The following is a 19,945-nucleotide window of genomic DNA, read 5'->3' as shown; positions in this document are numbered from 1 at the left end:
AGCGCATTCCACTCATTCACCACTCTAAAAGTAAAGAACCCAGCTCTAACACCTTTACTAACCACACTTTTGCCCATTTTCCATGGATGTCCCCTAGTCCTCCCACAACCAGCCCTGTTCACAAAAATATCTTCTGAATTAATTTTATAGAAACCCTTCAGTAATTTGAATGTCTCAATCATATCTCCCCTCCTCTGCCCATCAACCAATTTTTGCAACCCACAAATCCTCAACCTGTTCTCATAAGGTTCATTCCACAGACCTGCTATCATCTTGGTCACTCGCCTCTGGATTCTCTCCACCTCCTCCCCATCAAGAAGAAACCTAGGTGACCAAATCTGGGCACAGTAGTCGAGATGCGATCTTATCAAGGCTCGATACAGAGGAACAATAACCTGCTTGTCTCTGTTTGTCAACGTATTCTTTAGCAACCAAGTGATTTGATGAGCTGATTTGGCCACTTTTGCAATGTGCCCCCTAAACTTCAACTCCTTATCCACCAACACTCCTAAATCTCGTGCCTCATCAATTTCCTGGAGTACAGTTCCACCAATGTAGTAAACTGCTGCTAAAATTTTCACCCCAAAATGTATAACCTTACATTTTGCCACATTAAATTGACATCCATTCTCCTTAGTCCAGACCTCCAATCTATCCAAATCATCTTGCAAAATTTTGACGTCATCTGCATTCGCTATTGCCCTACCCAACTTTGCATCATCCGCAAACAAATGAACTGTTCCTCTCAGATCCTTTCCTATATCATTAATGAACAAATTAAACAGCACTGGTCCAAGAACAGATCCTTGTGGCACACCACTAGTCACAGGCCGTCTTGTGGACTCTACTCCTGAATAAACCATTCTCTGATATCTCTTTGCCAACCACCCTCCTATCCATCCCCATATGCTGCAATTTACTGATTAGAATTCCATGTGGTATCCTGTCAAAGGCCTTAGCAAGGTCCAGTAGAATCACTGTAGATCCATTACCCTTATCCAGTTCAGCCGTCACTGTGTTATAATACGTGAGCAAGTTACTGAGGCATGACCTACCCTTCACAAAACCATGCTGTCCCCGATACAGTATCCCATTTTCTTCTATCCAATCTTGTATTTTCCTCTTGACTATTTTCTCCAAGAACTTGATAATGATTCCTGTTATGCTGATTGGCCAGTAATTTTCAACAGCAGCCTTGGAACTGCCTTTGTGCAGCGGAACTATTTTCCTCTCTTTCCACTCTCTTGGGACTGACCCAGACCCGAGGCTCAAATTAAACAAAATGGTCAAGGGCACTGACAATTCTTTAGCCACTTCACGTACAACACGAGCTGGTATACCATCCAATTCCACAGATGTATTGACATTGAGGTTCTGTAATAGACTAGTTACCTCTACTTCATTCATCACAATTCGAGTATAAGCTGTTGGTTCTTCCATTTCTGCAATGTCACCACCTGGTTGATATTCTCTTGCAAAGTGCTCGCTCAGTAATTCCACTATATCGACTGATTCGGTTACCTCTCTACCCTCAGCATTTTTTAAGATCATTCTACTATGAACATTTTTCCTTTTACTTGCAACATATTGAAAAAACTGTTTGGGATTCTCTTTAGCCTGCATGGCTAATTTTGTTTCGTAATCCGCTTTTGCTTTTCTTACCACCCTTGTTACCATCCTGGCCTGAGCTTTATACTGTTCCTGCGCCTGCTGGTCACGTTCTCCTTAAATTCCCTCCACAATTGTTTCTTTTTTTGCAACTCAAGCTTAATAGTGTTATTCATCCATATAACCCCTACTTGATTTATTATTCGGACTCTTGGTATACAGTCAACCATTGTCTCCTGCAAACACTTCTTAACCACCTCCCATGCACTATTTATATATTTATGATAATCACAGCAAGACAGCAAAGTAGGATAATTAACTCTGTAGTCATTGATATTGGAAATAAAATGTTTCCTGCTTATTTGTCTATGAATGTGAACTGCAGTGTGTACTGTGCTTGTTTGTTTAATACTGAGATGCTCTTATGTCAGCAATGAATTTGAAGCATGGCTTTTGAAGGCCATTTTATAAAAGAAGGAACCTCAAGAATTAGTGCAGGAAAAATCCAGTTACTTCAGAAGAAACTCAAAACAATTCTTGTATCTTGAAGGCACAAGTTGCAGTTACATTAAAAGGGAAAGAAGCAAGCTTATTCAAAGCATGCCAGGAGTAAAAGACTTATTATAATGTAATAATTAAAACAGGTAAATCAAGTGTATTTCTGTGGCTTTCTTTTGATAATAAAAATAAAAATAAAAATTGAAGAAATACAGTTAACCTAGTTATTAAAATATCACTTCCTGAATTGATATAATTTCATACTTATGAGTGAATTGTAACTGATATTATTGTATGGTGCTTTTGCAGGAATATATCAATAATTTTCAACAGTCTTTTATTTATTTTTATGTTAATCTTAATTAGTAATGATCTGTCAGCTTGAATATAACTGTTTTCATTTAACCAAATAGGGATGTAAATTCTTATATTGTGAAATTACTTTGTGTAGGTGAATTGTAAATATTAATATGTTCATTATATGAATTTAAAATGGATAATCATTGCACATAAAAACAGAACTTAATTCAAGAAAAATGTTAGGCTAGGTTTATTCTCTGTATGACAGACTTTCTTTAAGAAGCAATGTTTTTATTTACTTTTTTTTTTATTGAAATTTGATCACTTGCATTTTCAAAAGGCATGACTTGATATATTTTTATTTCCTAATACTGTAATAAAAATGTGATAGTATTTGTTGGATAGCTCAGAAAAATCCATTGATTTCCTTGAGTGTCTTTTCTTTTAGCACAAAATGTTGAGAGAAACATTCCTGTAGTACATGGTATAACAAAACTTTTCCATGTATTAAAGCTTAAAATTGCTGGGAGGAACTCATGTTAGATGCATAATGGAGTGAAACAGCATGGAGAAAGAATTAAATTATTTCTCTCAAATCATTGAATGGGGATTATTATTTGACACCTCCAGGGAGTCCAAAGACTCATTGAGGGAGGGCATCTACTCTGCCTCCACCACTCAATCAACCAACTGACCTCAACTACACCAACGCTATCTACCACCGACAACCACACCTAGTATTTCCACAGACAATTGCAAACATCCATGCCCACGGCATGATTCGAACCTGCAACCTTTTGGCTGGAGAGCGGATACGTTAACCACTCGGCCAGCCTGGCTGGCTGAGTGGTTAGCGTATCTGCCTACATCCTACTATTAGTAGGATGCCTACTAATAGTCACTAATTGCTGATAGTCACAGTAATAGAAATGTCTTCAGGGAGTAATAGAAATGTCTTTAGTAACACAAAGGCAATACAAAACTAAGGAAAAGATGAAAACATGTGGGCAAAAGCCATCCTGGCTAGGTGGGGTGCCCTCTGTGGTCACTTTTTTTATGTGGTTCCACCCACAAAAGGCTATTAGTAAACCTATAGTACATTTGTACTGTGGGCGGAATAATTTTTTTTTTTTAAATCAGTTTTATATATTTTTTGTAATTTTATTTTTTTTTATATAGTCCAGAAACCCTGCTCTAGAGACCAAATATGGAACATTTTCAAGCCGCTTCAGGCCTTCAGTAAGCAGGGCAATGTCTTACGCCAGACGATGAAATTTGTCTCCCACTTAAAGAAAATCAATTTTATATTGGATTTTATCCTTTATCCAAGTGTAAGCAAACAAAGTTTGCACCTGAGGTACTTTCAGGATTGGGGCAACTTGTGGTAAAGGTGGTATAACTGGAATGTTGAATATGAGGAAAGATTGAGAAGATGTAATTTGCAGAGTCTGGTGGACAGGAGGATGAGGGGAGATATGATAGAGACCTACAAGTTGGTATGGGGTTGTTATAGGATCAATGCTGGAGAAGTTTTACAGAGAATAGTGGGAGATCAGGGGAGAACCAGAGGTCATCCCTGGAAACTGTATAAAGCGGGTGTGAGTAGGGGAGTGAGAGGCAGGTTTTTTTCGTTCAGAGTTGTGAATGATTGGAATGCCTTGCCTGAGAATGTGGTGACTGCAAAGAGTTTGAATGTATTTAAAACATGGTGTGATGAGCTGTGTGTGTGATAAAAGGACCTCCCAGATGAGTCTTTGACTCCATGAGGTCTTGGGGTGGTAATAATAAGTTCTCATCGCTTGCCTTAGTATCTCCCATAATACAAGGCAGACATGTATAATGCTATGCATTAAAGGAAAGGACACTACCCAGACCGGTTTCGACATTTTTTGAGGTCTCATCAGTGGGAGCCATACCCAGAGGTGGTGATACTAAGGTGGAAGTAATGGAGAAGACATATTTACCTATAAGAGTTGCCAAAGGGTGTCACACCCTATTATTAAAATTCTCTGGATTAGAGATAAGTTTATGAAAGTTTTTTCACTTGGCTATGCTACTAATTATATATTGGGTTTTATCCTTTATCCAAGTGTAAGCAAACAAAGTTTCCAGAGAATTTTAATAATAGAGTGTGACATCCTTTTGCAACTCGTATAGGTAAATATGACTTCTCCATTACTTCCACCTTAGTATCACCACTTCTGCGTCTGGCTCCTACTGATTCGACCTCAATAATGGTCGAAACCGGAAATTAGTGGCCTTTCCCCTAATGCACAGTGTTATACATGTCTGCAAGGAGATGTGCTTTGCATTATGGGAGATACAAAGGCAAGTGATGAGAACTTATACCACCTTTACTACGAGTTTCCCCAGTCCTGAAAGTACTTCAGGTGCAAACTTTGTTTGCTTACACTTGGATAAAGGATAAAACCCAATATATAATTAGTAGCATAGCCAAGTGAAAAAACTTCCATGAACTTAAAGACAATCACAAACATTCATGCCCATGGCAGGATTCGAACTCTTTACCTTTTGGTTGGGAAGCATTTATGCTAACCACTAAGTCAACCAGGCCAGCAAGTCGCTTGTTGTCCTGGATGTAAACAGATTTCAAAGTATTCGTGCTTCCCATATTTTGAGAAGTTTTATATGTCCATATTTATTTTTATTAGGTTGATATTTGAGAGCAGCTGCAGATTCTAAAAGCACTCTTTTCTAAATTTCCTATGTTGGAGCATGGTGGTCGTTTACCAATTGATTCTGTGAGCTGTATCCAAACCATGATCTACAACTCCTAATTTACCATAGTCATGACTGCAGATGTATTTTTTTATGTTCTTCTATGCACATGGTGGCTGATCTTCCATGTTGCCAATAGTAGGCCAACTTACATGAACAGGGAACTCTATATACACTAGGAACTGAGAAAGGAGGGATTTGGTCCTTGGTGAAGCCGACAAGGGTAGCTTGTTTTGAGTGGATCTTGAAAGCAGGGCAGAGGTTTGCACCTGAAGTAATTTCAGGATTGGACAACGCGTGTATAAAAGCAAATGACCTCACATCACTTGCCTTAGTATTCCATAATGCAAAGCACATATCCTTAGTGACATGTATAATGCTACGCATTATGGGAAGGTTACTACCCAGACTGGTTTCGACCTTTATTAAGGTTTCATCAGGCGCAAACTTTGTTTGTTTACACTTGGATAAAGGATTAAACCAAGAATATAATTTCTTGGCATCTTTAATTTATAGTATAACCAAGTAGAAAAACTTCCAACATCTATCTCTAATCCAGAGTATTTTAGTAATAAGTGGTGAGGTGACACCTTTTGGCTACTCATATATGGAAATATGATTTCTGCATTACTTCAACCTTGGTATCACTTTTGGATCTGGCTCCCACTGATGAGACCTCAATAAAGGTCAAAACCAGTCTGGGTAGTGACCCTTCCCATAATGCTATGCATTATGAGAAGGGTCCATAAGGATATGTGCTTTACATTATGGGATACTTAGGCAAGTTGTGTGAAGTCATTAGCTTCTATATATGAGTTGCCCAGTCCTGAAATGACTTCAGATGCAAATTTTGTTTGCTTACACTTGGATAAAGGATTAAACCAAGAATATAATTTCTTGGCATCCTTAATTTATAGTATAACCAGGTTGAAAAACTTCTCAAATGAAAGTCACAGATTGGAGGAAGGATTGATTGTTTTTTTTGATCCTGTGAGAACTGTAACTATTAGATAAGTTGTGTATATGATTGAAATCTGCTGCAAGAGCAGCCTCATTGGAACAAAGGCTAGGATGACTAGATTTATAAAACAAAAATAAAACAGGACACTTGTGGTGAGTTGACATGAATCAGCTATCATACTAGTTAAAATAATCTTGTACTTGCCACTGATACAAGGGTAGCTTGTTTTGAGCGGAACTTGAAAGTAGGGCAGAGGTTTGCGCCTTAAGTAATTTCAGGATTGGACAACTCGTGTATAAAAGCCTATTATAGCCTCTTTCATACTAATTAGCCATAACTTTTTAGCTTGATTAAAATTAACATAGGCTACATACATTTTTATCAGTCTCACATTAATATTGTCAAATTACACAAATCTTTATTGAGCAGATGGTCCAGGACATACAATGCTAATATCTTTTATAGCTTTTCAATGCCTGAATTCCTTCCCAAAGCTTTGGCTCTTCCTTTCTGAAATTGGAAATTGTTTGTTTTTAAATTAATATTGCCATACAGTGCAATTACTGATCTGAACAAATAGTAATTATACTATGGAACGCAATCCTTCTTGTGCAGCAAGACATTTCTGTACACCATTTATGTTGTTTTGTCACAAAATAGGTTTACAGTTTGGATTTTTGTGCTTCTTTTGAGCAATGTGCTGTGCAATATCTGAATGACCACCATGTTTAATAAAAAAAAAAAATAATCTCTGCAAACAATGTATAAAACTTTACCATTAACGTTATGACTTTCAGTTAGAAAAGAGAATTCTTTTTTCAATATGTCGTGAAACAACTCTTTCGCTTGGCCATTTCACAACCTGTTTTGAACAAATTGAACTTATAATTAATTACTAAACCCCTCAAATAATATTAGAGTTGACACCACAACCAACATATCAGTACTTAAAAAAAAAAAACACCAAAGAAAATACTAGACTTCATGCACATTGGCTGTTGCATCAATGCCCAAAGTCAACTCTCATAATTTTGACTCATGTGCATTAGAGTACCATTTATTGGAAATAAGATAAAGGTCTTTACTAATTTGCTACAAATTGGTAGTTATGTTAGTTTATGATAAAAGGGAAAATAAGAAAAATTTTTAAAAAAATTTGGTATTTGGCATTCCATTTGTATTTTCTCATGACAGTGGGATCAGTGGCTGAAAAAGGTGCTAATCCAGTTAAAAATGGGACATCTAGTCACCCTATTATAGCCTCTTCGTTAATTTAATTGTTACCATATTTTCAGGGGGGGGGGATAACATTTGTGAGTGTATATGGAAAAGAACAGGTTTCCATTAATTAGGTGTGTTACCAAGGTATCTAGGAAGGCTATGCTACTGTTAGTTTCCTTTTCCATTGTAAATTGAATTCTATGGCGAAAGACTATCGAGACAGGAAAAATTCTCACATCTGGTCTATGAGGCCAAATAGAATATAGAAGGTTTGAGAAGGGGGCTGGGTCGAGAGTCATCTTGTTTTTCAAAATCTTTCATGACAGGAGATGGGAGAGCCCATAGAGGTGTACCCTTTTATCTGAATGAATTCAGATTCAGGCTCTCTGGATTTATGACCACGCTAACTTCGCCCTACTAAGAGAACAAATTTCTGCTACGTGTTCTAGCTGACTAAAACAAAGCTTTACGGGTGCTAGAGGAGGAGCTTTCAAATATGCTGAACCACGACCTTTGGACGATTCTCTATTATGGCTTGTGCGCTTCGGCAACAAATATGTACTAACTAATTGAAGTTATGTCTAGTGAATAACTTAAATGTTGTTGGCAGGCAAGTTCTTTGGCAGTAAATGCTTGGAACATTTCCTTTTTCTTTGTCTTTTAAAATCAGAATTGTCTTTCTAGTTGTTATCCACTCTTCAGTTGGGCCTGTTTGCAGTAGGTTAAATTTTTGAGTCAATTAAGCATGAGTATTATATGCCCACACTTCATAGAGCCAACCTTAGCAAAGTGCCAAGAATAGTCAATTCATGCTGAAGGGGAGAAAGAAATAAAGGATGTATGAATTGGTCACCAGCACACGAAATCACATGCTTTATACGTAAATTTTCCAACTGTTGTACAAGCAAAATAGTTACCCCTTTAAGAACTAGAATTTTCATAAAAGAAAAGCTAATTTTCTGACATATAATAATAAACAATCATCCCATGAAATGCATTGATTACCCTAATATCGGAATGGATTCTCCTTCTTTTGACATGTGCAGAAGTGTCTAAGGGTCTCACATCTGTGGACGTACAGTACTTGTCAAATATTTGAACCAGAACCTTTAAATTCATCTTTGCCTGGTTCGCTCAAGTTCTTTACTTTCTTTGCTTCATTTATGTACAAATTAAACAGCTGTGATTCAAGCACTGATCCTTCTGGCACACTGCCAGTCAGTCACCTGCTTTCACTTGGATTCTGCTCCGCTATATACAACTGTTTAGTATTTGTCAGTCAGCCATTCGTATATTCATATCTATCATTAGTTTGCATAATAGAGTTCCGTGCGATATCCTGTCAAATGCTTCTGCAAAATTTAGCAGTTCATCCTGTAGTCATTCCTTCTATCAACCCCAGCTGTCATTGTGTTTAAAAAAATTTACTAAATTACTAAAACGTAGCTTAACCTTCATAAAGACTTGCTTCCCCCTCAAGCATACAGTGCTAGAGATAGAAGAAATGGATGACTTACATTAAGTAAATTAATTTCCATTGAGAAAGATTCTTTACTTTCATAGTTACATGGTGAACAACATTCATTATTAAAAAATTATGGGAACAAGTATCATGTTATAGTAAAACTTCAGTTTAATATAAACCAAACTAATCACTCAATGTTTTGAGCTTCATATCAAGGTCATCATCTACAATATGCACATACTGTGTATACAAAGAAACAAGCTACATTGCAATCTATATAAACCAAATTAGTGTGACTTCAGTATGCTGAAGTCACATTAATTTGGTCAACTGTTAACACCACTGGACTGACCTCGGGTGGAAAAAAAAAACTTACTACATCAAAGCTAGAGTCTTGTTATTTGTTACAAATCATTAATAGATATATTAATATAAAGCTACAGCGCAACATGCTCTCAGTAATTACTCAAAGATAAATTAGAACAAAACTGTATAGTGGTCAATTAGGGGTGAAATTATTGCTTAGAGTTCTAAAGTGAGGGTTTATTGGAGAACTGGGAAGAACTTGTATGGGCTGAATGTCTGCAATCCAAATTCTTGGGATTGTTATGTCATCATTATTGTTTAGATAAGTCTGGTTGATTATAATTTCACAGGCTTTCTTGAATTTGCATTTATACCAGGTTTTTGTATAATGTAAGGAACAGGTATATTTCCAGTCAATTTGTTATAGGATGTTAAGAGTGTGATATTTATTGAGAGGCCTGCTTTACCAAAATTATTAGATTTAATGCATCATTTTCTGTATGGGTTGGAATTATGTGTTCAGTTTTAAGTTACAGATGCATTACGGATTTTGGATTCTTTATTCCCAAGGGAGGGGGAGGATCCTTGGAGGAGTTGAATATGTTTTTTTAATTTTATATCTGGTTTAAAAGTAGCATTATGATTATAATGGTATAGAATCCTATTTATTTCATATGATAACTCTTTAATGTATGAATAACTAAGGTACTGCAATCTATATTTGCATTTTGTGGTGAAGTTTTAAGGATTTTATTGATTCTTTGCTAGAGCCATTGTTTTTAAATGTGTTGCTGATAATTTGTAATTCTAAGAGCTTGTTCATTAGATCAAATTGTTATAGCTCTGTTTTTGATGGTGTCTCCAAGTTTTTGTGAAGGGTAGTGGTAAGAGTCAGAATGTGGCCTGTATGTGTAGGCTTACAGTAGACAGTGAAAGATAGACTTCCTGAGGGAAGATGTGACCTGCTCACTCTCTCAGAATTTATTCCCAAAGTTCATGAACATAAAGTCCACTTTGGCTGATAGTTGAAGATACGTTTAGATAGCCCTAATTATTTCTTAGCCAAGAAATTAGCATCAGCACTCAAGGAGTTGGCCATTCCCTCTCCTATATAAAGAACACACAATACTTCATAAACAATATTAAAAACATAGCGCTCCACAAAGATGATTTATTAGTTAGTTTTGATGTTTCTGCCCTTTTCGCCAATGTTCCAATCACTGACACGATTCTTCACTTAAGGAAAAATTTCCACTTGATATTATAGATTGCTTTGACCACCATTTATTCCCCCCCCCCCAATTGCTGACTTATATGGAAACTTTTAAGTAATACTCTCCAGATTCCTTTACTGTAAAACCTACAGTTTGGCTTAGATATGTTGATGTTTTTATTATCTGGCCACACAGCCAAACTTTCAACACTTTCCTCAGCTACCTGAACAAGCAACAAATGCATACAATTTACCACTAAAATTGAAAATTAAAACTCACTTCCTTTCCTGGATACATTGGTCACGTTTTCCCTCAGGCGGTCTATTCTTCCTTCACTGCCCACACATACAGGCCAATATATACAAGCTGACTCATACCACCACCCTTCACAAAAACTTGGAGATACCTTCAAAAAAAGCTATAACAACTTACTATAATGAACAAACTCTTAAGCAAAATTGCAAATTATTAGCAACACATTTAAAATCAATGGTTCTAGCAAGAATACCATCAATAAAATTCTTAAAACTTCACCAAAAAATACAAATAATATAGATTGCAGTAAAATCTTAGCTATCCAATACATTAAAGGATTATGAGATAAAATAAATAAAATCCTGCACCATTATAATCTTAATTCTTAATGCTACTTTTAAACCACCTATTAAATTTTAAAAAAAAAAAAAAAAAAAAAACATTCAACTCCTCCAAGGAAACTTCTCCTTTTTCTTGGCACACTCTGGAGTATACAGAATCCTTGCACCTGTACTTTACCTTATTGGTGAAACTGGATGCATAATTCCAATACGTAAAAAAAAAAAAAAATATTAAATAATTTTGGTAAAGCAGTCTTCTCTTAACACCCCACAATAAATTGATTGGAAAAGTACCTGTATTCTTACATAATACCATAACCTGGTATGAATGAAAATTCAAGGAAGCCTGTGAAATTTTGATCAACCATCCTAATCTAAACAATAGTGGTGGCATAAAAATATCAAGAATTTGGATTGCATACATTTAGCCCACATAAGTTCTCTCCAGTTCTCTATGAGTCCCTTATTTTAGGACTGTAAGCAGTAATTTCATCTCTAATCGGCCACCATTTCTAATGTTTTATTCTAATTTATCTAGTATGTGAGAGCACATTGCTTCTAGCTTAATATTAATTTATCTCTCAACCAGTTCATACTAAACAAAAAAGTAAATAAATAAAAAAAATCAATAAATTATTAAAATTACTAAAATAAAGAGCCAGAAGGCTTCAGATCAGCAATTAATTTATCCCTCAATGATTTGTAACAAATATAACAGGAATCTGTTAAGGTCTAAATGTAGAGTGATTATTTTGGTTTATGTTAAAACTGAAGTGTTACTATAACACAGTAGTCATTTCCATAATTTTTTTAATAATGAATGAGGAACAATTCTGTTAATTGTATATGAACACCAAATTAACCAGAATAACTTTAGTAATAGTCAACCAGTTCATAACTAAACAAAAAAGTAAATAAATAAAAAAAAAACAAATTATTAAAATTACTAAAATAAAGAGCCAGAAGGTTTCGGGTCAGCAATGCAAAATTATATAAGTCAAGTGGATATTAGCTCCAGCATTATTTCAAAGCCGGATGTAGAAACTATGAAAGTTTCGTAGGGTAAGTTGACCAGAGTGCTTATGGGAATACGCTTGCCGACATTCACGAGTTCCCTTAGTATGGACTACTTAGAAAATATAGGCATACATCCATGCCCACGGCAGGTTTCAAACCCACAGCCTTTTGGCTGGAGAGTAGATATGCTAACCACTCGGCCAACCAGACTAGCTGATATTAAATTCAGCATTATTTCAAAGCTGAAAAGCAAACTCTCAGTTAGTGCGTAAAAGTAAGTACTAAAATAAAGACCCTTCAGTTTAGCAATACAAAATTATATAAGTCAAGTTGATATTAGATCCTTTCGAAATGTTCATAGTTTCTACTTTCAGCTTTGAAATAATGTTGGATCTAATATCCACTTGAATTATGTATATATAATCAATAAATTATTATTATTTCATGACTCCTCCAAGGAGTCCAAAGACCCATTGAGGGAGAACAACTGCTCTTCTGGTCTCCACCAGTTAATTCACCAACTACACGAACCACTGCTACCATCATCTATGCCAATGCCATCTACTTTCTGCCACCACTTGTATTTTTTGTCTGCAATATAAGTAATTCCTTCTTGAGCAGAAGAGGCATGAATCTTATAACCGTTGAATGGTTTGTTAAAAAATGCTTCACTGAAAACCATTTTTTAAGAAAGTTGATTTGAGTAATGCAGTTTTTTTTTTTTTGTGTGTGCAGTAAATCATCTGTAGAATATAAAGCATGGGTACAATGTATTAAGTTCTTAAGAGCCCCAGTTTTTTTTACTAGGATGATGGTATGACTTTGCATGAACTTTGTGAATTTTCTTCTGAAAAACTGAGATGAAAAAAACTGCCATTCGATTGACAAAGAATTATCATATCCAAAAACAGCTAATTTCTTTTCTTCAAGCGAACCACATTCTGGGATGATCTGCAATTATCTTGGTAACAAAATTTTTGAGATCAGAAGTTGTGAAAATGTCTTCAACATATCTGTACCAATGCACTGAGGAGATATTGATTAATTTTCCATAAAGTAGTTCGCAAGTGTTGATGAAAGTGGACTTCTTATTACTATATTTTCAATTTATTGGTAGAATTTAACTTGAATAGTAAAATATCCTGAGCAGATAACAAAATAAAGTTTAATAGTTTCAGAAGGAAAATCTTGCGTGTGTGATTTGGTAGTATCTGATGAAGTGTTGGTGAAGAGCAGTATCATATCTATGCTAATCATAATATCAGAAGGACACAAAAGATGACCACAAATTATGTCCAAAATGATTGTGATATGAGGAGGAGGTAATTAGACATAGGTAAACATAATTCTGCCAAGAAGAGGAGCTAATAATCACAAACAAATGGTTTAAGCTACCATCCCGAAGGCTGTATACTTGGCACTCACCACATGATAATAATGGGAATGTAGCCAGAAACCATATTGAATACTTGCTAATTAATCAACGATTTCAAAGTTCTATAAAGAGTACAAAAACCCATCCTTGTGCAAATATTGCTTCTGATCGTAATTTACTGGTGGCAGAGCTAAAACTTAGACTGAAAGCTATACTTAAGAAACATCAACAAAAAAGGTTTAATTTAGGAAAATTAAAAACCCAGTGATAAGAAATGAATTGAGTCAAGATCTGAATCAAGAGCTAGCACTTATCAAGAATGATGACATCATGAGGGTTGATGAATCATGTGACAAATTAAAATCTGTCTTCATAGAGAAATACCTTGTGTCCTGATGGAGCAGTAAAAAAGATAGATTAGATAACTGATGAAATTCTTTCTCTCATGGATCAACACAGATCATATAAAACTCATAGTCCAACAAAATATATAAAGAGGTTCAGAAAATTATTAAATGCAAAATCAAAGAAGCAAAAGATATCTGGATGAATAAAAAATGTAAAGAAATAGAAATTCTACAGAAGCATGACAATTTTAATCTACACAAAAAGCTGAAAGAGATCTCAGGTATATTTAAGAAAAAACAATTTTGTATCCTTTGAAACAAAAAGGGGGAAATAATATCTGAAAAGGATGACAAAATACAAGAAAGAGTGAAATATATAGAATAACTCTTTACTGATAACAGACAGAACCCAGAAAATGTATAGAAGGTCCATGCATTCTAAGATCAGAGGTAGAATGTGCACTGAACTCAGCTAAAAATTGTAAAGCCTTAGGCCCGGATAGAATACAGCAGAAATAGTAAAGTTATTAGGTGACAACATTAATATATTAGTAAAGCTATTTAATAAGATCTATGATACAGGCATAATCCCTCAAGACTGGTTACAGTCGACCTTCATCATGCTACCTAAAACAGCAAATGTGAAAACTTGTAATGACTATAGAATGACCAGCCTAATGAGTCACTTTCTGAAAATGTTTCTGAAAATAATTCAAAAAAGACACCATCAGTGATACCCAATTCGGTTTTAGAAATCGTTTGGGAATAAGAGAGACTATTTTCTGTTCTCAAATCTTATTCCAAAAATGTATTGAACAAAACAAGGAAATATTCATTTGCTTCATTGACTTCGAGAAAGCATTTGGCAAAGTCCAACATACTAAAATGATTGCGCTATTAAAAAGAATTGGATTAGATGGTAAAAACATCAGGATCATTGTAAACTTATATTGGAACCCAAATGCATCTGTTCAAGTTGATGACGTTATTACAGATTCCATTAATATCAAACGAGGGGTGAGGCAAGAACTTCTTGGCAGAATTTTGAAGACAAGACTTCAAAATCTTCTGGAACTAGTGAATGAAGAGAATGAAAAAATGGGATTAAAAACATCACCAAAACTAAATTCATGGTCATAAGCAAGAAACCAATTCTTAATTCAGTGCTTTCTTTAAATAGAAAGAGTGGCAAAGTGTAAATATCTCGGATGCTGGTTAAATGAAGATTGCAATTCAGAAATGGAAATAAAAGTTAGAATGGAAATGGCAAGAAAAAATTTTCTCTTGATGAAATCAACACTATGTAACCACGGTTTAAGTTTAGAGCTTAGCGTACGCATGGTTAAGTGCTATGTATGGTCTGTACTGCTGTACGGTGCTGAAACTTAGATCTTGAAAACAACGTCAATAAAAAGACTTGAAGCCTTTGAGATATGGTTATACAGTTGAATGTTAAAAATCCCGTGGACAGCAAAAACATCCAATCCGGAAGTACTGGAACAAATGGGGAAATCATGCGAACTTTTAGATACCATAAAAAGAAATAAAACTGCATATCTTGGTCACCTACTTCGCAATGAAAAATATAAGATACTTCAATTGATTTTAAAAGGGAAGATAAATGGAAGAAGAGGACAAGGAAGACAAAGAAAATCTTGGCTGGCAAACAGTGGACCGGAATGAACTCAGAGACTGCTCAGAGTGGCTGAGGATTGCTAAAAATTTGCCAAGGTGGTCGCCAACCTCCGATAAGAGATGGCACGCAAAGAAGAAGAAGAAACATGGGGAATGGACATTGCGTTAGTAATAAAAGGGCAGGACGTGATAAGAGAATGGACACCAAGTACTGGTTATTAGAAAACCAGGTGGTCTAGCGGTAAGATGGGAGGATGAGATAGGATATTATGGACATTTATGGTGGAGAGATGCACAAGATTGCTCAAAATGGAAGAAGTAGGGAGAGGAATTCATCTAGCTCTAGACTGAAGAAAGGAGGTGATGTTCCTGTGAAAGTAAAAAGTAAATTTGACAAATTGCTTTTTTTTTTGATAAATAGCTTATAAGTAGGGTAATTAGTACAATCAACAACAGAGCTTAAAGGAATCCCAGGTTTGTTGATCTTTGAAAGACTAACCATAGGATGGGATGAAGGTTCTTGAGATTTTCTTTAAGTTAGGGTGACCAGATAAAGGACACTCACGATGAGATGACATGAATTGACACTGTCATATTAGTTAAAACAATCCTCTTATACTTGTTTCATCCATATAGTCATAACTGTTTGTTTAACTTGCTTGATTAAAATTAACATAAGGTTACTTAAATGTTTATTATCTCTTAGTCTCACATTTCAATAGAGAAAGTTTTATTACTAAATCTTTTCATAAAACACTGGAATTCATTAGTCATTATAAACATTAAATAAATTACACCGACTAGTTTCACCACCTAAATTGAAACTAAGACGCACACACACAATCGGCTATAAATACAAAGATCACGATGTTGATTAAAATGGAAAAAATGAAAAACCATTACAATATAAATAAGCAAATTCATGCTAGACAAAAGTAAAAACATGTGGCATGCATTAGCTGTGTGCAATTAATGAAAGAAGACAATTGTTGGTGAAGCTAAAATCTGTAATGTTAAAAGATTTAATGAGAGATTTCCATATATGTCACATAGTGTCGGTCCTTGGTTTTTATGCAGTAATCTGTGTGAATGGGTGAATGTAACAGATACTTTCAGAAGTCTGGAATAAAAGTTCTTTTCTGTATAAGGCATGGTTGAAAAATTCCAGTCAACTGTGTAATTGGTATTAAAAGCATGGTTGGCAAAACCAGATATGTCTTTGCCAAGAAATTATATTCTTGGTTAAATCCTTTATCCAAGTGTAAACAAACAGTTTGCACATGCGTATAGAGGCTATGCTTTGCATTATGAAATACGAAGGCAATTGATGTGAAGTTATTAGATTCTATATAAAAGTAGCCCAATTGTGACAATATGTCATGCACAAACTTGGTTTGCATACTTGGATAAAAATTAAACCAAGAATATAATTTCTTGGCATCTTTCATTTAATGTTCTTGGTTCAATACAAAGACTTCACCATACCATATATCGGAAGTTTATCAATTACAGTAGCATCTCTTTTCAAAGATCACAATATCAGAGTAACTTTTAAACCAATTCAAACTTTTCCTAACCTCTTGAGGTATTCTAAAGATAGCACACCTTTCTACAAACAACCAGGTATATATAGAATTCCATGTTGAAAGTTTTTTCACATGGTTATACTATAAAGATGCCAAGAAATTATATTCTTGGTTTCATCCTTTATCCAAGTGTAAGGTGCATGTGTAAAATTGCATGTGAAGTCACTTCACGGCAATGCTAAGGGATAATTAACTGAATCATGTCATGGAGGGCACCAGGTATTTGAGAGTGATGGGATCTGGTAACAGTATCAGAAAATATATAAATATATCCATAACCCAACCTCCAGTTGGGTTATGGATATATTTCCACATCCCAGACATAAACTTCCTTCTCTCATAGTTCAACATAATCCATTCTGAAAGGCCTTATGTTGAACTATGAAGCTGTTTAAGGACAGGGGGTGCTTAAGGTTCAAAACTGTATAACTTTGAGGAGACCTCCATGTAGTATTTTAAGGAATGTGGAGAACTGACTGGGGCTTCTGACATAATATCCAGTCCTCACCTTTTCATGGTGCACCCTGTTAGGTATCTTCCTGGATACTGAACAAACAAGGATGGGCTGTCAATTTGGGATTTAGCTGACCATTTTTTATTCTTATTGGCCTTAACCACAATGCAAAATGATGGTACAACATGACAGAATTTCATGTTGGCTGGGGCATTGCCTGGTTAAACAAGGCTCCCATTGTTTTTGTCAGGGGAAGAGGGTGAACAGCGAAAATTCAGCTGCTGTAACAAATCACAGAACACATAACAACTCAACATAAATAGAGTAGATTGGTACTATCAACATAAGAAGCATCAATGGAAAAGAATGGAAATAGCAGAAAAATTACATAAGTACCAGATTTATATAATAGGCTTGACTGAAACAAAGAAGACAAAAACAGGTGAAGATCTATCAAAGCAACAAATATAAAATGTTATATTCTGGCAATAACAATAAGAGAAAAGAGCAAGTAATCATAGTATTCAATATTAAATATGAGAATAATCTTCTTGAATGGCAGACAATATTAAGTAGAGTGATGTGGGGAAATATCAGAATTGAGAAGTGGACAATGAGACTTATTTGTGTTTATGGTCCACAGAAGGTTCTACCAAGGAAGAAATGGAAGAATTTTTTGAGACATTAGAGAATGCAGCTGGCTCAATGAAAAAGGAAAAGTTGGTCCTTCTTGGATATCTAAACAGCAGAGTAGGAAATGATTACTAGACATACAGAAATAGTTTTGGAAAATTTGGAGAAAAGTGCAAAGCTAATAGTAATGGTAAATTCCTGCTGGATTTCTGTTCAGGACATGGATTAGTTGTTACTAACACCATGTTCCAATATAAAAATAAGTCTCATTGACTGTTATAGTTGATAACAGTGTTTTCCCACTGGTTCAGGATGCAAGAGTATACAGACGATTTGAAATAGAAAGTGATTACTATTTAGTTTTGAGCAGGATAAAATTTAACTTCATATTGAAAAGAAGAGCGTGTAAGAAAGTTTTAAAACAAATCAAGGATTAGCAGCTTTCAGAGTTGAGCTCTAGACTGAAATACACAAGCATCATTGAAGAAGAAATGGAAGAGTTTGAAAAGAAGAATAAAACCTTGAAGACTCAGTGGAAAATCTGAAGAAAACATGGATTGATTCAGTCAGAGAGTCATGTGGTGAGGGTGTCTGTATGAACAGAAAAATGAGAACTGCATAGTGCGCTCAGGAAGTTAAGAGGCAGTGAAGGAAAAGAAGAAAGTTTGTGAAAAGTGAGTCAGCTTGTGCTGTTAGAGAATGCAGAGAAAAATATAAGAAAACACTGGAAATGTTCTTACCAAAGTCATGGGAAGACTTTGGTAAGAACATTGAAAATAAATATCAGGAAGGAGGCAAAATATTCCGAAGGCCATATTGGCTCTTTTTTTTTTTTTTTTTTTTTTTTTTTTTTTTTTTTTTGAGTAATTATTCTGGAGGCTATTGAAAAAGCTTAGAAATGGAGGTAAGACTACTATAAAAGGAATCAGGTTTGATAAAAGTGATATGAACACTTAAGATAAAGATATTCTAGATGTCTTTAGTAATTACTTTGATCATCATCAAATTCCTGACTTGTACCCTCAAGGGATGTACAGGATACTATGATAGTACTACATGAAAAACTTGCATCATTACTAACTGCCTATCAATAATTTTTCCCAAAATCAATCTGTTATCTGTCAAAATTCCAGCATTATCAGATCTTATATTTCTGTCTTCTAAGGTACTTTTTAATGTATCTTCCTTGGGGTCTTTTTTCTGCCAACCTGGCAAAGAACACTTGTTTTGCTAATCTTTCCTCTCCTCTCCCATTCTGTTTAAATGACCATACCACCCGAGATTAGTTCTGCTAAATCTTACCAGGAACAATCAGCAGGGAAATATGTTTCTAATTCTCACATTCATGTTTATTTCCCATTTTATATATGGATATTTACCATTATTATTAGCTTTGCTCTTTTCTCCAAATTTTCTCAAAATATTTTTGTATGTCTATCAATCATTTCCTACTCTGCTATTTAGATCCCCAACAAGTACCAACTTTTCGTTTTTCATTATGTCAGTTGCTTTCTCTAAAGCCTCAAAAAATTCCTTCACTTCTACCTTAGTAGAACCTTCTATGGGGACCATAGGTACAAATAAGTCTCATTGTCCAGTTTCCCATTCTGATATTTGCCCACATTACTCTACTTGAGACTGCCTGCCATTCAAGAAGATTAGCCTCTTATTTAGTGTTGAATACTATGGCTACTCCTTCTTTTCCTTGATTGTCATTGCCTAAATATAACATTTTGTATTTATTTCTCAGAAAGATCAACAGTTTTTGCATTTTTTTATTTCAATCACTCCTATTATGTCGATTTGGTTCTTATCCAGTGCCTCACCTGGCTCCATTTCTTTGCCATTCAGACTTCTTATGTTGATAGTATAGAATTCTGGTGATGTTGAGTTGGTGTGTGTTTCAGGATTTGTTCCAGCATAGCTGACTTTTCGCTGTTTGTGCTGGTTCCCTGTCGAAAACAATGGGGGCTTTGTTTAATTAGGAGAT

The 19,945-nt window shown here is 35.1% G+C and overlaps 2 protein-coding genes across 2 annotated transcripts in view; both read left to right on the top strand.

Annotated features, from left to right (window-relative positions):
• LOC150102968 (speckle targeted PIP5K1A-regulated poly(A) polymerase-like) overlaps positions 1–19,945 on the top strand; it is a 294,108-nt gene that overhangs the window by 74,999 nt on the left and 199,164 nt on the right. The window lies entirely within an intron of this gene.
• The window catches only part of LOC150102969 (uncharacterized), a 42,689-nt gene continuing 22,825 nt past the window's right edge, over positions 82–19,945 (top strand). The window contains exon 1 of the mRNA XM_090398567.1: positions 82–2,252. The gene's annotated coding sequence lies outside the window, so the exon portion shown is untranslated. The remainder of the gene's footprint in view (positions 2,253–19,945) is intronic.

The sequence above is a fragment of the Typopeltis vanoorti genome, chromosome 9 (genome assembly GCF_054136105.1).
Source record: "Typopeltis vanoorti isolate ZY-2024b chromosome 9, IOZ_Tvanoo_1.0, whole genome shotgun sequence".
Taxonomy (NCBI): Eukaryota; Metazoa; Arthropoda; class Arachnida; order Uropygi; family Thelyphonidae; genus Typopeltis; species Typopeltis vanoorti.
The sequence above is the reverse complement of the archived record's forward strand: the minus strand, read 5'-3'. Positions and strand labels throughout refer to the sequence as shown.